This window comes from Neophocaena asiaeorientalis, unplaced genomic scaffold (assembly GCF_003031525.2).
Source record: "Neophocaena asiaeorientalis asiaeorientalis breed wild unplaced genomic scaffold, Neophocaena_asiaeorientalis_V1.1 scaffold57, whole genome shotgun sequence".
NCBI classification, from domain to species: Eukaryota; Metazoa; Chordata; class Mammalia; order Artiodactyla; family Phocoenidae; genus Neophocaena; species Neophocaena asiaeorientalis.
In genome coordinates, this window is record NW_020172731.1 from 279,038 (window position 1) to 299,608 (window position 20,571).

The 20,571-nt window shown below is 39.7% G+C and overlaps 1 protein-coding gene and 1 pseudogene across 1 annotated transcript in view; one reads left to right on the forward strand and one right to left on the reverse strand.

Annotated features, from left to right (window-relative positions):
- The window catches only part of PLCXD3 (phosphatidylinositol specific phospholipase C X domain containing 3), a 163,613-nt gene that overhangs the window by 100,452 nt on the left and 42,590 nt on the right, over window positions 1-20,571 (reverse strand). The window lies entirely within an intron of this gene.
- LOC112396596 (uncharacterized protein C1orf53 pseudogene) lies at window positions 19,837-20,291 on the forward strand (annotated as a pseudogene).

A 20,571-nucleotide genomic window follows, 5' to 3' on the forward strand; every position in this document is an offset into this window, starting at 1 on the left:
CTAACTTTCAATCATCCAAGGTCTGAGTCATCCTCTTCTCCTTTTCTTTGTCTTCTTTTCACCAGGTAACAAAACCCAGTGTATACCTTTAAATAGAGCAGAATCTCAGTATGTGTTTAATGAAACAGATGAATAAAAGAATGAATGAATGCTAGTACTTTGTTCAAAAACAGAAAAAGAAAAATTATATTTACCTTCCAAACTCCTTAGCCTGACATTCAGATTCTTTTTAACCTCATATTTTTAACTTTAATGCTTCCCTAAAAGAATCTTCCATTTCAGCCAGATCCAGAATGCCACACATACACACTTTATCCTCTCTGTTCCTGTAAAACTCCTCTAGCACATCAGGGATCCTATTTCATGAGATTTTCCAGGACACTTTCCATACACATGTCTTCCTCTCTGAACACCTCCAATATGTATCGTCTCCATTTTTATGTTATATTTTGACATTGACTCCTTGGCATCCTGCATATTATTTTATCTATTATCTTTAACTTTTTATGTTTTCCCCTATTCTCCTCAAATGTGCTAATATTCTTATAAATAGAAAAAGATATTACATTTACTGATATCCTCATAGCAATTTGCATTAATGCCTTACATATCAGAGCTCAGAAAATTTTTTTTAAATGAGTGACTAAACAAGATTGTGCTGAGATTATAAAGCAGAAATCTTAGAGCATAGGCCCTGGTCTAATTTCAAGATAACTTTCTAATTTTCTAAACTACATGCAGATTTTTCTATTATTATCAGTGACACCATAGATTTTCATGTTCAGAGAATAAAATATATTATTTCTGTTTGTGGCTTAGTTTGGCTTGCCCAAAAGCAGATGCTGAGCCTAAGATTTTAATACAAATAGTTTATTTGAGAGGTGACCCCTGAAGCACCAGTAGGATATTGGGCAAGTGAAACAGGGAAGGGAAAGAAGCCTATGCAAGGCTTAATGAGCAGGATATCATTGTGAGACTTGGGGCTCTATCCCACTGAGAACATCTGGGATATAATATTGAATATGTCTCAGAGTTGTTTCACCAGGGGTTTAGGAGGCTGGGATATTTATTTACCAACTTCTTTTTGTTACTGGTTAAGCCTCTGCCTGCACTTCACCCCTCAATCAACCTTTTATTAAAAAGCCTTGCATTTAGAAGCCATTGGTAAGCACAGGAATGGGGAGTGCCAAGGACACCAACGGTGTCTGCTGTACCATATATCTCAAAGCATAATTATAAGCCTAACCAGAGAAATGGTATTGACACCAAATACTTTTATAATTTTAATCCTAAAAGAGATGTCATTGGCATTATTTGGAGAACTACACAAGAGAGCAACAATGTAGTAAGTATGTCTACATACAGAAATGGTACCCTGAAAACAAACTGAAAGAAAAGAAAATGATTCTGCCCTATGGCATCCCATCCTTTCTTCCAACTTCAAATCTGCCCTTGGTCTTAGCTTGATTGCCCTAGGATCAAGATGTTGAGGAGCCTGGTGAAAACAGGGACAAAGGACAGCCTGGAAAGACTCCGTACAAAAAAACTGATGCAAGGAGAGCAGAAAACCTGCTGATTTTCTTTGCAAGTTGCAATTGACAGGAAATTAACATTTATAGCATATTAGGCACAAAAGCTTCAAGCCAGGTGGTAGTTATGTTATCTCTAGACAAGCTTCTACATTCCATTTTTCAAAGGTCTCTAAGATAGAAGAACGTGGACTTTTAATTAGCAAGTTTCAATTGACAGAGAATTAAAATTTAACCTATTCATCAATAATTTAAAGATGAAGTTCCTTTGGGCAGTGCTTAGGAAAGGTGGCTGTCAGGAGAGGGGCTGGTAGTTTACACATACCTCACCGACAACACTGTCGAAGCAGGATGCAAGTTTCTTGCAAAGAAAGAAACTTCGGGTCTCTCCAGCAGTAAAGAGAGAGGCTAATTTACCGTTTTCCCATTTAACTCTCGTCTTCCTAAGAATGCTTTACTTGCTAAGATTTTCTATAGAAGTTCCTTATCAGTGACACATTTTCTATATGCAGGTCTCTTGAAGCTTTGGGCTGCCTCTAATGCCTACACACAGATCCTCCTCCATGAGAAAAGTAGAGGGGGGTGGCCACAATTGATTCCCTCCTCTTTGTTCATGGGATTCACCAGATGGAGAAGGACAGAGAGAAGAGGGGCAGTAGGAAGAGAGGAAAGGAGATGGGTTGCAGCACAGACTGTGGGGAGGATGCAAGCAGAAAAATGGAGGAAGAGGAATAAGGTCAACTAGCAAAGCTGGAGCTGGAGTCTCCTGCTGCCTCTATGCCAAATTAATGAGACCCTGCAGTCAACTCTGTGTCCTCATCTCTGGTCTAGAGGAGGCCTCCACATCAGGAGAAGATTCTCTGTGTGCACACTTCTGATGAGAATAATGGAATCTGGAAAAACACCATTCTTTTGGTACATTTTGAACCAAGAGTCTTCCTCTGGGGGGACTTCATAAGATACTGAAGGCTCAAGGATTCCAAACACCTTAAGGTATCCTGAGACATCTCAGTTAAAAGCAGAAATGTAAATCTAAATTTGTTTTATTATTTTTTGGCTCCTGAGATACCCATGTAGAATATTTTGAAAGCTAGTGAATTGCTTGATAGAAGAAAGGTATGTATAGAATATTTGCCCTATGATGATCTTTGGAGAATGTTATAAAGATCTCTGCTTGAGGGGGAAAATGGTGGGATTGTATTTACAACTCAATTTGATAGACCTCCATGTACCTATTATTGCAAAAGTGAGCACAAAACCATCACTGATGCCAGCAAGATCAGAGTCTAGCAGAAAAAATGAGTATAGACCGCTGAGATAATAAAGGTGGCATGCCCCAAATACTTATGCAGGGAGGAAAAAGCACTGCTTTGCCAAAGACATTTGAAAGAAACACCTCGGAAGAGGAATAGAGTGATTATATTGTCAGGTAGACATGGGCTCTGCTTACTTTCCACTGGGTGTCAACCCCAAATCCTTGTTTTCAACAAAGGACCCCATGAACTCACCTAACAAAAGACATTGGAGGGAGTCTGTGCCCTAGGAACTGGCTCTCCATGGGGGTTCTTCCTTTATTCACATTTGTCACTTTATTCTAGAGCCTTCAGATAGCAAATTTCTTTAAACAATGTAATCAACTGATTCACTGAACAGTGAGATAAAATATCATCTTGTTGGTTTGGAGGCTTCCCAACACCTGCCTGACACTTGGACACTTGGAGTATAATATTTACCCAATTTTCCAATGAAGACAATTTTGTGGCTATGCTGAGCAACGGTGATATCTTGATTGCCACACTGTCAGCCAAATCTTGCTTACCTCTCACAGAGATTATGTTCCTTATTGAAATATAACCAATACCCCAGGTACTGGTGCCTGAAGGAGGATTTTGATGGGAAGATCAAACTGAGCTGCCCTGATTTTATCTCCCAAGTTTGTCCTTCCCTTGGTGTTCTCTTCTTTCTAACTTTGCAGCTGTTGTCTCCTGCTAAATCGTTTGTCCGAGTTTGAACACGACCACTTTCCTTTGGTTCTCTTTAGCACTGTACCACCAAGATCTCAAAAGTGCAGAATTTTACTAAATACTAAGGAAGAGAAAATGGGAAATGATTTAAGAAAAATATCTATCTACATAAAATGTAGCTGATTAGATTTTCACCATATTTAGAAGGCATGCTTGCAATGGTCTAAACTTTATAAATAGAGGCTATAAGGTTTTCATCCAGGGCAGCACCTAAAATAAGTAGGCAATGATCTCCCAGACCAGGTGAAACCAAGTCCAAGAGTCCTGTGTAACTGCTGATAAGGAGACATGCCATAGATTACAGAGCAAACAGAACAAACAACAAAAATAGTGTCAAATATGACCTCCAAATGAAAACTCTCAAGAGCAGACATACAAGGCAGTGATACACACTCAAGCTGCGCCCCACACAGAGCATCTCTGTGTAGTCTACTTCAAGGTCAGTGTGGGCAGAGACATATTTATTTAAACAATGGTTAATGATTTTCTTGAACAATGCTGGCAAGCCCAGCTAGTAACAGAAATTTAAAAGCATTTGCACTTAAAGGAACACACTTCTCAGGCTCCCATAGCTAATTCCAGTCTCAAAAACCCTGGGCCATTCCATTCTTTTTTGCCAGAGAGTCTATCAATATTCTTATGCCAAAGAACCGATACAAGTGTCACAGATTCTTGGCTGGATACTTTGCTACTATGCTCACTATTTTCTATTTTCTTTTCTCTGCCACATGGGAACTAGTCTACTAGATATCCTTATTCTTTCATAAGCATGTCCCCTCATCCAGCCACTCACCTGGGGTGTGTCCATTTGGTTTTGCTTCTGTTGTATGACATAAGCATAGACAATTTAAATTCTGGCTCAATGACTCATTAGAACTATGTATCTTGGGCAGATTTTTTAACTTTCTTAATATCTTTGCCTCATCTGTAAAATGGGGCTAATAAGTATCTTACACTGCAGTTTTGAGAAATAAATGAGTTACTTATGTTTAACAGAGAATCCATCATAGCACCCAGCATGTGGTAGGTGCTAAATATATTTCTTCAATGGAACACAGATGCTTTTCTGCACAGAATTGTATAACCCCAGGTTCTAAGGACAGGAAAACATGTTCACGTGTAGGAAATTTTTGTCTCAGTCACTTTTCCTCAGAGAGGCACATCCACTGAATTGCCCAGAGTCATTCAGCTGGTCTCTGGTTTCTAGAGGCTAGCATCACATTTCCTGACTCACTCTATGTGCTGATGTTGGCAATGGGAAAATTCAGTTATAACACGCAGGGCTTGATTTGATTATGTGTCCTTTTAGATTTTATCCAAAACAATGATCATGACTTTTAGGCTTCTATGTTCCATATTCCAAATAACTAAATCTGCACAAGTTATTTCCATTGACAAGAGAAAAATATCTTTATTGGAATGGGTTTAGACTTTCCAGGCATCTGCTCAATCACATACAAGAACACCTCATAATACCAGCACTCCTTTGAAAACTAGAAACAGATCACAAGGTATACTGGGTTAGATAATGTACTCTCCGAAATTCACGTTTACTCTGAGCCTCAGAATGTGACCTTATTTGAAAATAGGGTGTTTGCAGATTTAAATCATTAAATTAAGGTGACATCACACTGGATTAGAGTGAACTTAAATCCATGACTGGTGTCCTTATATGAAGACACAGAGACACACACAAAGGGAAGAAGTTTATGTGATGATGGACTCAGAGATTCGAGTGATGTGTCTACAAGTCAAGGAACACCAAGGATCTTCAACAACCACCAGAATATAGGAGAAAGATATGGAAAAGATTCTCCCTCAGAACCTCCAGAAGGAACCAAACCTACCCACACCTTGGTTTCAGGTTTCTAGCCTCCAGAACTGGGAAAGAATAAATTTCTGTTGTTTTAAGCCACTCAGTTTGTGGTAATTTTTTACAGCAGCCCTAGGAATCTAATACATGAAGTCTTTCACCTTTCTTCATTTTTCCATTTACTTGACTCTCTCTTTCCCAATATCCACAGCCTAAACCATCAGTTTCTCAGTTTGAATATGACTGAAAACTGCAAGGGACATCAAATAAGGATGCCCAGTTGGGCTCTTCCAGAAGGACAATGAGATCAGATGTCAGGCAGGAGTAAAGGGACAAGCCTTAACCACAAACGCAATGGCTGAACAGCACTGGAGAAGCTGAAAACAGAAGAGAAAAGGAATAGAACTCTGATGGAAAGAGGAAATGGGAAGGAGAAAAGTTAGATGTAGAGCCATGTGGATTGAAGTACAGGAACACAGACTCCAGAAAATAAAACAAAGTACAAAAGGACATAATCCTGCCATATGAGAGTTCATGCATTCTAAAAAGATACAATGCCTATCTTAAAATATCTGCTAATATTTTTAGAATATTTGTTTTTAGCAGATTCTCAAAAACCTTTTGAATCATTATCAATCCTGTAATAAGCTCACAAGGGGAATTTCAGGAACTATATTGCCTCTACCACATTTTCAAGTATGGCAACGCAGGTCCTGAGAGAAAGAGAAACACATATGGTTACTGTTCCATATCATCATTTTAAAAATAATACATGTGAAAATTTGTTGCAAACTATAAAAACATTTAAAATATAAGATATTACTACTGCTACTGCCCAGTCCTTTATTCCTAGGTAACTAGGCAGCATGGTACATGGTACATGGAGTCTAGAGTCAGGGAAATAGAGATTCAAATCCTACTGTACACTTATTAAGCTATGTAGAGTGGCATAAATGGAATTGGTAAGTGCTGAGGGAGAGTGGTTCAATTTTATATGGGATGGTCGGGGAAAGCCTCATAAGGAAAGTAATATTTGAGCAGAGATCTGAAGGAAATATGGGATTTATCCCTTAGCTAGATAACAGCCAGTTGTTTATTATTCTCAATAATTCTAGAATTCTCCTGGCATCCTAGGTCCTGTCTAGTTTTGTGGAAGCTGTCTGAATTCTGTGTATGATCTTTGTACATAGCTACATAGCAAACAAAAACATAGCTATCCATTAAAACCTATTGTTCCAAAACATTCTATGTGTTTCTAAGTATGAAATACAGTATGCAATTGCTGATTTTTTTCTAAAAGAGATAAGTTCAGGATGGAAAGACCCTCATAAGGAAAATTGAAAAATAAAATGGCCATTCATGTTGAAAAAAGAAGTTCTCAAACTCTGTAGTTATCCATTTTATTAAGGAAGATCACTTTTTTGTTGTCTTCTTACACTTTTTAGACTGGATGGTGTATTATGAGAGCACATCAGCACTAATGAGAAAATGCACATACCCAGCACATACAAATCAATAGGACACAAGAACTTTCTGCAAAAATACATTTGGGGAATGCTTTTGCCATTTCAGAAGCATGAAAGTAAGTCAAGCCAATATAAATACTTGAAATATATAATTCAATTTCATTGGATTACCAACTTAAGGGCCTACTGACACTTGTATATCCTGGTAACCACCCTTGTCTGCCCCATCAGACAGCTGTTATAAAGTGAATGGCATGAAACTCTGTCTGAGAACACTAGGCTTTTTTTTAATGATAAGGAAATTTAATGTAACTATGACAATAACCTACTAATAATAGAGGGAGATATTTATACATTTAAGTGACTATGGTGGATGTAGTCAGCTATCTACGTGAAGCTCATGCTCCCGGGAGTTGGCAAGTCACTCAGAGAAACAGACATGAGGGTTTAGTCTTGGTCAAGGGAGTGCCCAGTCTCCTCTCAGATGACTGGAAACCAGGAGGGTGCCTTCTCTGGTACAGCCTATTCCTGGGGAACTTGTATTTGTTCCTGGGTATAGTACAGGCAGGACACTGATACCCAAGCTGACTGTGTTCAAGTAACCTTTGATCCCAGAAAAGTATGACTATATTCAAAATGGTGCCCTTTCAAGTAAGTCACATAAATTCCTTTTGCTTATTTTTGTTTCAGAACACTCTCATGGGACAAGGTCTCTTAGGAGGCACATGATAGCTCATAATATAACAGGTTACACCTTGGGACAGGGCAATGGAGGGAAAGGAAATGCAAGAAGACTGGGTCACCCCCATCCTCTGTGGACCATTGTGTTTCAGCTCCCTCTCCCCGCCTGCCATGATGTTCTGTAGTTCTAAGAAAGAAAACAGTTCAAAGACCACAGAAATATAAGTCTCCTTGTATATGGATGCTAAGAAAAACTGTGTATCTATATGAGTGGAAAGAACCAACAGAAGCAGCAAATTTAACTTAGGAAAGAATCAACCATCATTATATACAATGTGTCTGAGATACAACAATGATTTTAAAAGGGAGAGAACAAATGTGAATTGTCACTGGAATGATGTTTCACCAGCATGCATAAATTGTTTTTCCTCCTGCCTCTCCCCATTCTACATAACATCCATGGTGGTAAAGATAAGCTTTGTCAGAGGTGACAGGGTAGAGGGTGGTCAGTGTCATATTTTAGAAGCCAGATTCAGATACGACCCAAGTAGATGAAGCTTTAGGGATTTAATCTTTAAAGAACTGAATATAGAAGGATAAAAAACATAGTGAACAGCCTGAGAATCTCCAGTGGAAATTACAGGTTAGAAACTGAAACTAAAGTTGAAAATAAAACCAGAAGTAATGAAAATGTAATTCTGGGTAGTAAGAGAGAAGAAGCAATGTGACCAGGATGAATAAGAAATATAAACAGTTATTTACCTCGAAGAGTAAAAGTTTTTCAGTGACAAGGAAAGTTGGAGCAAATATTATGAGGTCTAATAATTTTCACTTAGTAAATATTAACTGAATGCCAATCCTGTGCCAGGCACTGAGCTAATTTCTGGGAATAAGTGGTGGACGAAACAGTGGATTTAAAGCATATAGTCAGGGCCAAGGGTCAGGTCATTTCAGAGTAATGCTGAACTGCCCCCAAAATCGGAATGCTTTTCTTTGTACTGTGAGGCCAGAAAAAGCTAAAGTTGGAAGAATGGGCTCAAGCGAAAAACCAGGGTTCCGAGGAAGAACATCCAAAGGCATCTACATAAATTGCATTTATTTCAGGAGCTACACAAACATTTCACAGGGAAAGTACCCTATCAGACCCTGTAAGATAATTTACACAGAAACATTGGGTGGTATTATGCATACATATGCAACATACAGCACATTTTAGCTGTTCACAAAAAAAGGTATATTTATATTTTTTCAGTGTCTGTCCTACAACTTATTTCCTTATGAAAAGCATCTTTTGCTTAGACGTTTCCATAGAGTATTGCTTGATTTTTTTTCTTTCTTTTATATTATTTTTTCCTAAGAAAAATATTTCCCTTAAATGCCAAGTACTTTTTCAAATGGTTAAATAGAAGAACAGTAAAGTTATTGATTAAATGTTCTCTTCTCTTTCTGAGTCTCTTCACTTAGGTTCGAGACTATAAAGAAAATATGGCTTAAGAAGACAAATGACAAAAATACATTTGCAGCCACTTTCATGTCTGAACAGGTTAGGAGGATTTTGTGTCTTGATTCTTCCAAATGTAAATGGCATTCAGACTAAACAAAAGGAAGAAAAAAATAGTCCCCAGGATTTCAGAAATGCTGTAAAAAATCACCCACATCAATGTGGCAGAATAGCTTGCTTAAAAGCCCTTCAATTAGATTCCATTGCTATAAATGGAGGTGAGAAATCAATCACCACAACCTGGGACCAGAAATAATGTCACAATGAATAAATACTATAAGTCGAGCTTGATATCAATAATTTTGAAAGAATGGTAAATTCATTTAAATGAATGGAGCATGTCCAATTAGCATCACAACTCAAGCCCTTTTAGCACACCAATGTCAAGTTAATATTCCTAAAACACCACATTTGTAAGGTCAATAACAAAATCTCATAGCCCTGTCTTCAAGACTGCCAACTGGTTAGATGGCCTTGTCTCTTACTGCTTCCTAACATATTCCACTGCATTCAATCAGATACTCCCAGGGCTTCCCTGATGGTGCAGTGGTTGAGAGTCTGCCTGCTGATGCAAGGGACACGGGTTCGTGCCCCGGTCCGGGAAGACCCCACATGCCGCGGAGTGGCTGGGCCCGTGAGCCATGACCGCTGAGCCTGCGCGTCCGGAGCCTGTGCCCCTCAACGGGAGAGGCCACAACAGTGAGAGGCCCATGTACCGCAACAGTCCCAGGTCAAGGTCATGTGTAAGAAAGAGCTTAATTGTGCAATGCAAAAAGAAAAGGAACTACAATTTTGAAGACTTAATTAGCTTATATTTTCCAACAAGATATGTCTATATAAAATATGTCATAATGGTCCCCAGTCTCCTCTAAACGGTGCTTTTATGGGTGCTTTATCTTCCCATTTGTGTGGTAAATTTTTCAGAGATAAAATTTTCATTTTTAGCACTCCAATGCCTACCACAGTGATGACCACGTTGTTAGTTCTCAATACTGTTGGCTGAATTTTAATATACTACACATTTGCTCCTGCTGAACTGTACTTAAAACATTGAAAATGTGGACAAATGTGTCAGGTGCACAGGTAGTACACATGTGTCTTTCATCTTCTGTTAGTATATATGCTATAGACTGAATGTTTGCGTCCCCACAAAATTTGTATGTTGAAAACTAATCCCCAATGTGATTGGAGGTGGAGTTTTAGGGGGTGATTAGATCATGAGGACAGAGCCCTCATGAGTGGAATTAGTGCTCTTATAAAGAGGCCCTAGAGAGCTCCACCGTGAGGACACAGTGAGAAAACAACCATCATGTAAGAACCAGGAAGCGGCTTCTCACCAGACATCAGATCAACACCTTGATCTTGGACTTCTCAGCCTCCAGAACTGTGAGAAATAAATTTCTATTGTTCTAAGCCATCCAGCCTACAATATTTTGTTATAGTGCCCCTAATGGACTAAGACACATAGATCATTAGATTTACTTTTTTTTTAACTTAAAGAAACTTTGGAGTGATGGCTATGAAATCCCAGCATGGAAATTCCAGGATTTATTCCAACTCATCAACATTTAGAACAAAGTGCCTCCCGGCACATTGAAAAAAACCAAGCAGTTTATGTATGCTTCTACTTTAATGCCATTGTGCTCTGGGTAACCAAGAAATTGAATGTGTTTCCACACAAATAATTCTACCTAGTGAGTCCTCATTACTCTGCAACAATGGAAAGATTCATTGCTATATTTATGACAGACTTATAAGATAAAATTTTATAATGTATTTATAAAATTTTATGTATTTATGTATTTATAAAGTTTCATTTGAAATCGTTGATAATTAGATTTTATGTATTATCATTAACAAGTGGCTTACAGTGCTGGCATCCAAAATAAAGCAAATTTTCCTTTCCACCAACTTGCCTCCTTATTGGCTTTTGAGCGGCGAGCAGCCAGACCTCACTTTCAGTTACAGCAGGAGCGTGCTTGTCATATTCAAGGAGTGGCAAGCAGGCCAGGGTGGTCTAGTGGAGTGAGCAAGGGGGAGAACGATACAGAATGGAAGAATAGGAGATGAGGTCAAAGGGGTGTGGGATGGGAGGAGGCAACCATGCAAGGCCTTGTAGGCATTAGAAGGACTTGGGCTTTTACTCTAAGTGAGATGGGGAGCCATCGTAGGATGTCAAGCAGAGCAGTAACCTGCTCAAACTTAAATTCTTAAATCCTATAAAGCGTTCTGCATCCTGGAAGTAATTTAGAATTCTTGCTTATGAATGTGTAAAATTATATTTTTTAATAAATTTATTTATTTTTGGCTGTGTTGGGTCTTTGCTGCTGCATGTGGGCTTTTCTCTAGTTGTGGCTAGTGGGATTCTCATTGCGTGGCTTCTCTTGTTGCAGAGCATGGGCTTTAGGCACGCGGGCTTCAGTAGTTGTGGCTCGCGGGCTCTAGAGCACAGGCTCTGTAGTTGTGGCACATGGGCTTAGTTACTCCTCAGCACGTGGGATCTTCCCAGACCAGGGCTCAAACCCGTGTCCCCTGCATTGGCAGGCGGATTCTCAACCACTGTGTCACCAGGGAAGTCCTGTGTAAAATTATTGAAACTATTCTTTGATTGTTTAGGAATTGTCAAGTTTTTTCCTTGTTGCTATTGTCACTGCCTAAATATTTTGTCTTTGATCAAAGGGATTATAACAAGTTCTGGGTTCCATTTTCAGTGTATGATTAATTTTTTAATATTTTATCAGCAAATGCACTTAAAATATTCTCAGTGGTATCAAATCTTTGTCCCCTAACAATTGGTTTGTTATTTTCTGAAAGGACCAAAAGTTGTCTGGACTACACCTACATTATCCATTTGAAATGGAAAGTCAAATTATATAATACAGTTTGGTATTATATTGGTTTATTGGTAAATAAACTAAGCAAAATATTCCTTCCAGATATTGGAACAGACTTTGCTATATAATCCATAAGTTGACTCAACAGACAAAACCAGAAAGGATACATTAGTGTGTTATGCATTGAGAATGAAGAGATTAGGATTCTGTTAGAGAAGCCTGGAGGAACTGTGTAACACACGACTGAAATAATTTCCTTTTTTTTCTGTATCCTACAAAAGATCAGGAAATTGTCACTCCTACCTCAAAAACCTGTAAAAGAGGAGCAGGAATAATGTGATTTTTTAAAAGTAATAACTCTCCATTAAATCATTGCAATCTGTTTCACATACATTTGAGGATTAATTTTCTCTCCTCCATAAAATGTGCAGCAAAACCATGGTAGTTTCTTTCTTTCTAAGACACTGGGTGACAGAAGCATTTTTTATCACTGCTTCACTTGTTAACCTACACTGATATTTCTACTTTCATGCTTATTTTTACAGTATTTCAGGGGTGTCTGATCATCTTTCAAATGATTAAGTGATAAGACAATCGAGAGAGAGAGAAAGGGACGTTGACACCAGTCACAGCGGTTGCTTGAATGTGGGAGAACGAAGCAGCTTCTGCTCCCAAATCATAGCAACTGACCAATTCAGTGTCATGGCCAGAACCCAACTGGCTTCACACCAACACCCAATTAGGTTCACACCAACACATCAGCATCCCACTCCCATCAGAGGGACAACTCTTTAGAAGTTGAGTCATGATAATTTAGTCTCCCATATTTCTGTTTTCCATTAACAAAATCAATTTTAATTTAGGTATCAAATCCACTGAAGAAGTAGGTACCTCATATTTGATAACTTTGTTCCATCCACAGCCCTGAGAAACTCCCAGGAGCCTAAGAGAGCCTCAGGGTCACATATGGTGACTCCAGGCAGTAGGTGTCACACCCTGCAGGAGACACATCTAGTTACAAGAATCACCATATTCAGGAAAGCCCAAAGATTTGATGTCCACCTCAGGTACGTAGAGTTTTCACTAGCAAGATCCAGTTTAGAAATCCTGGGTCATTTTATCATAAGCAATTCTGCTTAAAAACATGGTTGACATTTTACCCTGATCAGGTTTGCGGGGGAACAAAGCAGTCAAGTTAACCAAAGGGCAGATCCTGACATGGCAAAGGAAATGGGGTATGGGCAGAAGTGCGGTTTTGAACATATTTGCAACACCTGTGAGACAATCTAATGGCATATTGGCAGTTGGATAGTCCTGGAACGCCTATGAAAGATCTTGACTGGAAATATAAATTTGGGATTTATTTGCATATAGGTAGTGTCTCGTCTAGAGTGAACATATAGAATGAAAGGAGAAGAGGGTACAAGACAAAGCCTAAATCTAATATTTAGAAATCAGAGTAGAGGAGGGCTGAGGAAGAATGGCTCAAGAGGTAGGAGGAAAATCCACTACAGTATCATGTAGCAGAAGCCTGCAGAATAAACTGTCTTCTTAAAGAAAGATGATGTGCTCAACTTTGTGAAATAATGCTGAGATGCTGATTTTAACATTTATGGTGAACTAGAATGAGCATTTTTAGCAGAACAGTGAGGGCAGCAGCCAACTGATTAGAGTAGGAAAAAGAATGGAAAGTGAGAAACTGGAAACAACATGCATAGAATTCTGAGCAAACTTGGCTTTGAGGAAGGTTTATATATGGTGTATCTTATAACCAATTGTATAAAACAGTTGTGGTCTCATCTAAACACCAGTCCCACCTAAAATAGAACTTGTCATATTGTACTTGCTTCTGCTGCTACGAGATTCACATTTCTGGTATTTGTCTTAGTGTTACCTTTCTATCTCTAATACGTGTTTGCAACTTCTTAGGGATCTTTCCAGGGCTTGCTTTCTGGATGCCAAGGCTCCATGTTTTCCCCAGAATTTAAATAACCATAGCACAAGGCTTATATTCCTGACCATGGCAGGTGTCCCTGTACTGCTGTAGCACTGTTAGCTGTAAGCTTCTCTAAACTGTGCATTGGCATTAACCACTATTAGGCTTGGTTTTCCTTGGGCTTCCTTCTTTTCCACCCATCATAGCATTCACTTTCAGAGCTACCTTCCTCTTTGGATACTTGTCCTGTCAAAGAGAATTAAGCTTTCTAAATCCTTGGGAATGCAACAAAATCAGCGACAACACTTTTTAATGTAAAGTTTTTATTAGCAATTTTGCTACAGGCCTTGCTCTAGACACATGCTAAAAATAGCAGTGAGATGATGAAATAAAATGTTTGGGTAAAAATTATATTTACTTCCAGTCTCCACTTTCAAAAGTTTCTCCTTTAGCTTCCACTGGTCATCATTTTTCTAGCTCAGTACCCAGAAGGTGTTCCCAGTCTTAGATTTATGTCTTATGTTTGGGGGAATTCTCAACCATAATCTTTTTAAACTCTGTTCCTCTTCCATTCTCTGTATTTCCTCCTTTCTGAATTTGTAGCACATGTATGTTGGACTTTCTGAATCTTCTATGTCTCCTAGTTCTTTTTTCACATTTTTCTTTTCTATATCTTTGGGCTATGTTCTTCTAGTTCATTAGTCTCCCCTCAACTATTTCCAGTCTTCTACTCAATGCATGTAATTGTGTTTCTCTTTATTTCAATAACTACTAAGTTCTAAGAATTCTAACAGTAATTTTCAATACATCTGCTTTTTTGTTTCATTATCTCTTATTCTTGTTTTATTATCCCCTGTAATTTTCTGGTGTTCCCATTCAATTCTTTATGTTTTAAAAGATATTAAAAGTATTTATTTTATTTTTTTTTTCAGATTCTTCAATGTTTCCTAAGTTGGGGGATGTAAATAGATTCCTAAGCCTGCTAAACTTATTGCATGTTTTTCATCATATTGACATTCTCAGGACCCAAGGAGGTCATCTTTTATGTAAATCCAAAGTAGTTTCATGGAGGCCCCAGCATTGGTGGTGTAGTGATCAGCATTCAGGCCCCGTTAGGGAAACTCAGACGATGTAATGTTCCTAAACTTCAGTTCCTACTTATGCCCATGGGTTTCTCTCTTTTTTCAAAAAGGATTTCTACTTGTGGTCTCCAGAGACTTCCCTTTCCCAGAGTTTGAAATATTTATGTGTTTTCTAAATTTTTATAAGTATTTAACCAGTATTTTTTTATGAGTTTGGACCAGATAGGAGAGGATTTGACATGTGCTCAATTCTCAGTTCACCCTTTGAATCAGAAACCTTGTGTTTGGTCTTTGCCTCAGCTTTGCTTTCAACCCAATAATCAACCAGGGAAATAAAAAAGAAAATTGAGGTTGAGTAGGGAAGTGACTCACAGTCTCTTTAGAGATATTCAACCACTGCATATTCTAAAATGATGCTCTAAGCAGGCATGGGGACCAGGGAGCATTTGTCTGTGGTCTGAAAACTGGACTGGCCATTACAAACCTCTATTCTTAGCTCTGCTCTTGACGTTTGGAATAGTTTGGGGTAAAAGCTGCTGTCTCAGCTCCCTTATTGATGTTTCTTACTAACCTCAAAAGAACATTCCCCTCAATTCAATTTGAAAATATATCTCTGCTATGAAATTGGCTAAGAGTTTTAAAGCCCCAAATTTTCCTATCCCACAAAAACAAGATCTTGAATTAAAAAAAACTACCCAATTAAGTTTTTCCTTCCTTTTCTCCCCTTATCCTTCTACAGACACAAAAGGAAACCCATTACTTTCATGTTTCTCCTTCGATCTCATTAACTGACACTTAAAACAAGTATTGCTCTCTTTCATGCCCTCTTTTTCTAATCTTCTAAAGTGTTGTAGTCTCCAAATAGAATGAAAATTTAAAAAAGAATATGATCTTAAAATACTATGTATAGAATTTAAGGGTCAGAAAATTGTTTTTAAAAATTTCATAGAAAAGTATTTTCAAATATGTAAGAAATTTGAGCACTGGACAGAAAAAGCACATCTAAAAAATGCTTATAAAGTTCATAATTAAATCGGGCAATGTGGGGAAAAAAATTACACGTACTAGAAAAAAATTATTATAGTTTCCTTTTTATAAAACTGCAATAATAATTAAAAAAAAACTTACTATCGATTAAATAACAAGTGAGAAGAAATTAGGGTATATTTTCATCTGTGCCATATTAATATATCATTTTGGTAGGAAAATGTTCTTTCTGTATCATATGTTGTTTTCATTACTTTTCTTAGTGATGTGAGTCATAAATTCACTTACCATATTCTTCTACTCAACTGAAAGGTCTTAGGTGCCAACAGTTTATCCAGAGTTTCTATTTTTTTAAATGCCTTGCTTCTCTTGGGTGAGATGAAGAATGAGAATGGTAGGACAAAAAGTGATGATGGGCTGATAAAAGCTAGTCTGGAAAGATCTCAACAATGGCCTCTTTGGTGTGATCAAGACAGGCAGCTCTGTCCAATGATATCACTAGCGAAGACACTTAAAAATACATGATGAGGAATGAATTTAGATTAAATATGTGTGTTTATCTCTATTCCCAATCCAAACTAAAAAAAAAAAAAAAAAGAGATGTAAAAATTGTAAGAATAATGAGAATATGAAAGGAAACAGAGATATCAACAAATATCTGGATAATGAAAAGTAGATGAATTAATTAATTATAAATAATTTAGAAGAGCAGAGGGAGCTGAAACCCAAGGGCCTGAAGAGAGTATACTGATAAAAAGAAAGATGACAGTGGGGGAAGATGGCGAAAGAGTAAGACGCAGAGATCACCTTCCTCCCTACAGATACACCAGAAATACATCTACACGTGGAACAACTCCTACAGAACACCTACTGAATGCTGGCAGAAGAACTCAGACCTCCCAAAAGCCAAGAAACTCCCCACGTACCTGGGTAGGGCAAAAGAAAAAAGAATAAACAGAGACAAAAGAATAGGAACGGGCCCTGCACCAGTGGGAGGGAGCTGTGAAGGAGGAAAGGTTTCCACACACTAGGAAGCCCCTTCGCGGGCGGAGACTACGGGTGGCGGAGGGGGAAGCTTCAGAGCCGCGGAGGAGAGCGCAGCAACAGGATTGCGGAGGGCAAAGCGATGAGATTCCTGCACAGAGGATCGGTGCCGACCAGCACTCACCAGCCCGAGAGGCTAGTCGGCTCACCCGCCGGGGCAGGCAGGGCTGGGAACTGAGGCTCGGGCTTCGGAGCGCAGGGAGAGGACTGGGGTTGGCAGTGTGAACACAGCCTGCAGGGGGTTAGTGCACCATGGCTAGCCGGGAAGGAATCTGGGGAAAAGTCTGGTCCTGCCGAAGAGGCACGAGACTTTTTCTTCCCTCTTTGTTTCCTGGTGCTTGAGGAGAGGGGATAAAGAGCGCTGCTTAAAGGAGCTCCAGAGATGGGCACGAGCCGCGGCTATCAGTGCAGACCCCAGAGACAGGGATGAGACGCTAAGGCTGCTGCTGCCGCCACCTAGAAGCCTGTGTGAGAGCACAGGTCACTATCCACACCTCCTTTCTGGGGAGACTGTGCAGCCTGCCACTTCCCGGGTCCCGTGGTCCAGGGACAACTTCCCAGTGACAGCCTTATTAAAAAAAATAAAACCTTAATCCAAAAAAAAAAACCTCAAAACGCAAATACAAAGAAAACATATTAAAAGCAGCAAGGAAAAACAACAAATAACACACAAGGGAATCCCCATAAGGTTAACAGCTGATCTTTCAGCAGAAACAGCTGCCGCCACCTAGAAGCCTGTGTGAGAGCACAGGTCACTATCCACACCTCCTTTCTGGGGAGACTGTGCAGCCTGCCACTTCCCGGGTCCCGTGGTCCAGGGACAACTTCCCAGTGAGAACGCATGGCGCCACTCAGGCTGGTGCAACGTCCCGCCAGCCTCTGCCACTGCAGGCTCGCCCGGCACTCTGCACCCCTCCCTCCCCCAGGCCTGAGTGAGCCAGAGCCCCAGAGTCAGCTGCTCCTTTAACCCCGTCCTGTCTGAGCGAAAAACAGACGCCCTCAGGTGACCTAAACGCAGAGGCGGGGCCAAATCCAAAGCTGAGCCCCTAGAGCTGTGTGAACAAAGAAGAGAAAGGGAAATCTCTCCCAGCAGCCTCAGAAGCAGTGGATTAAAGCTCCACAGTCAACTTGATGTACCCTGCATCTGTGGAATACATGAATAGACAACTAATCATCCCAAATTGAGGAGGTGGACTTTGAGAGCAAGATTTATTTTTTTTCCCCCTTTTCCTCGTTTGTGAGTGTGTATGTGTATGCTTCTGTGTGAGATTTGTCTGTATAGCTTGCTTTCACCATTTGTCCTAGGTTTCTATCAGTCCGTGTTTTTTTCTTTAAATTTTTTTTCTTAATAATTACTTTTTTATTTCAATAACTTTATTTTTTCTTACTTTATTTTATTTCATTTTATCCTCTTTCTTTCTTTCTTTCTTTCTCCCTCTCTTTCTAATTTTTCTCCCTTTTATTCTGAGCTGTGTGGATGAAAGGCTCTTGGTGCTACAGAAGGAGTCAGTGCTGTGCCTCTGAGGTGGGAGAGCCAACTTCAGGACATTGGTCCACAAGAGACCTCCCAGCTCCACATAATATCAAATGGCAAAAGTCTCCCAGAGATCTCCATCTCAAAACCAGCACTGAGCTTCACTCAACGATAAGCAAGCTATAGTGCTGGACACCCTATGCCAAACAACTAGCAAGACAGGAACACAACCACACCCATTAGCAGACAGGCTGCCTAAAATCATAATAAGTCCACAGACACCCCAAAACACACCACCAGATGACCTGCCCACCAGAAAGACAAGATCCAGCCTCATCCACCAGAACACAGGCACTAGTCCCCTCCACCAGGAAGCCTACACAACCCACTGAACAAACTTAAGCCACTGGGGACAGACACCAAAAACAACAGAAACTACGAACCTACACCTGCAAAAAGGAGACCCCAAACACAGTAAGAATGAATGGATACAAAAACAAGACCCATATATATGCTGTCTACAAGAGACCCACATCAGACCTAGAGACATATACAGACTGAAAGTAAGGGGAAAGAAAGTGATATTCCATGCAAATGGAAACCAAAAGAAAGCTGGAGTAGCAATTCTCATATCAGACAAAATAGACTTTAAAATAAAGACTATTAGAAGAGACAAAGAATCCAGCCTCATCCACCAGAACACAGGCACTAGTCCCCTCCACCAGGAAGCCTACACAACCCACTGAACAAACTTAAGCCACTGGGGACAGACACCAAAAACAACAGAAACTACGAACCTACACCTGCAAAAAGGAGACCCCAAACACAGTAAGATAGGCAAAATGAGAAGACAAAAACACACAGCAGATGAAAGAGCAAGATAAAAACCCACCAGACTTAACAAATGAAGAGGAAATAGGCAGTCTACCTGAAAAAGAATTCAGAATAATGATAGTAAAGATGATCCAAAATCTTGGAAATAGAATAGAGAAAATGCAAGAAACATTTAACAAGGACCTAGACGAACTAAAGTTGAAACAGGCAACGATGAACAACACAATAAATGAAATTAAAAATACTCTAGATGAGATCAATAGCAGAGTAACTGAGGCAGAAGAACAGATAAGTGAACTGGGAGATAAAATAGTGGAAATAACTACTGCAGAGCAGAATAAAGAAAAAAGAATGAAAAGAACTGAGGACAGTCTCAGAGACCTCTGGGACAATATTAAACACACCAACATTCAAATTATAGGGGTTCCAGAAGAAGAAGAGAAAAAGAAAGGGACTGAGAAAATATTTGAAGAGATTATAGTTGAAAACTTCCTTAATATGGGAAAGGAAATAGTTAATCAAGTCCAGGAAGCACAGAGAGTCCCATACAGGATAAATCCTAGGAGAAACATGCCAAGACACATATTAATCAAACTGTCAAAACTGGCCCCCACTCCCACAGGTGGCAGCCATGGCAGCCTGGTAGGTCCCGGGGTCTGCGGGCACTACGCTTGGGAGGCAGCCATCCCCCACCCCACCGCCAGAACTGCCCCGGGTCGGAGAAGGGTTCCGACAACGCCTCAGCTTCACCCTCTGCTCCTCTTCACAGGGAGACCTTAGCGGCTCTGGGCCCGACTCACAGGGCGGACCAGAGGGAGCAGCGAGGCGTCCGGTGAGCAAAGAGTTAATAGCGACAGAGCGGAGGGTCTCGGAGCTTCACGCAGCTGCCTCCGCGGCTGGCCGGCTGAATTTCGTGGACCCAGCTACCGGCTACATGGTGCTCACCCGGCTGGCCCACTTGCAGAGAGGCAGATGCTGCAGGCCTACCTGCAGACACTGTCCATATGGTCAAGTCAATGTTAAAGATCCATCCAAAAAGAAGCAACTCAATTCACATTTTTATGTTTGAGAAGAATTTCATTTCTGTTCTCCATCTAATTCAGCCTTATTAAAAAAAATAAAACCTTAATCCAAAAAAAAAAACCTCAAAACGCAAATACAAAGAAAACATATTAAAAGCAGCAAGGAAAAACAACAAATAACACACAAGGGAATCCCCATAAGGTTAACAGCTGATCTTTCAGCAGAAACTCTGCAAGCCAGAAGGGACTGGCAGGACATATTTAAAGTGATGAAGGAGAAAAACCTACAACCAAGATTACTCTACCCAGCAATGATCTCATTCAGATATATTTTTTTTTTTTTT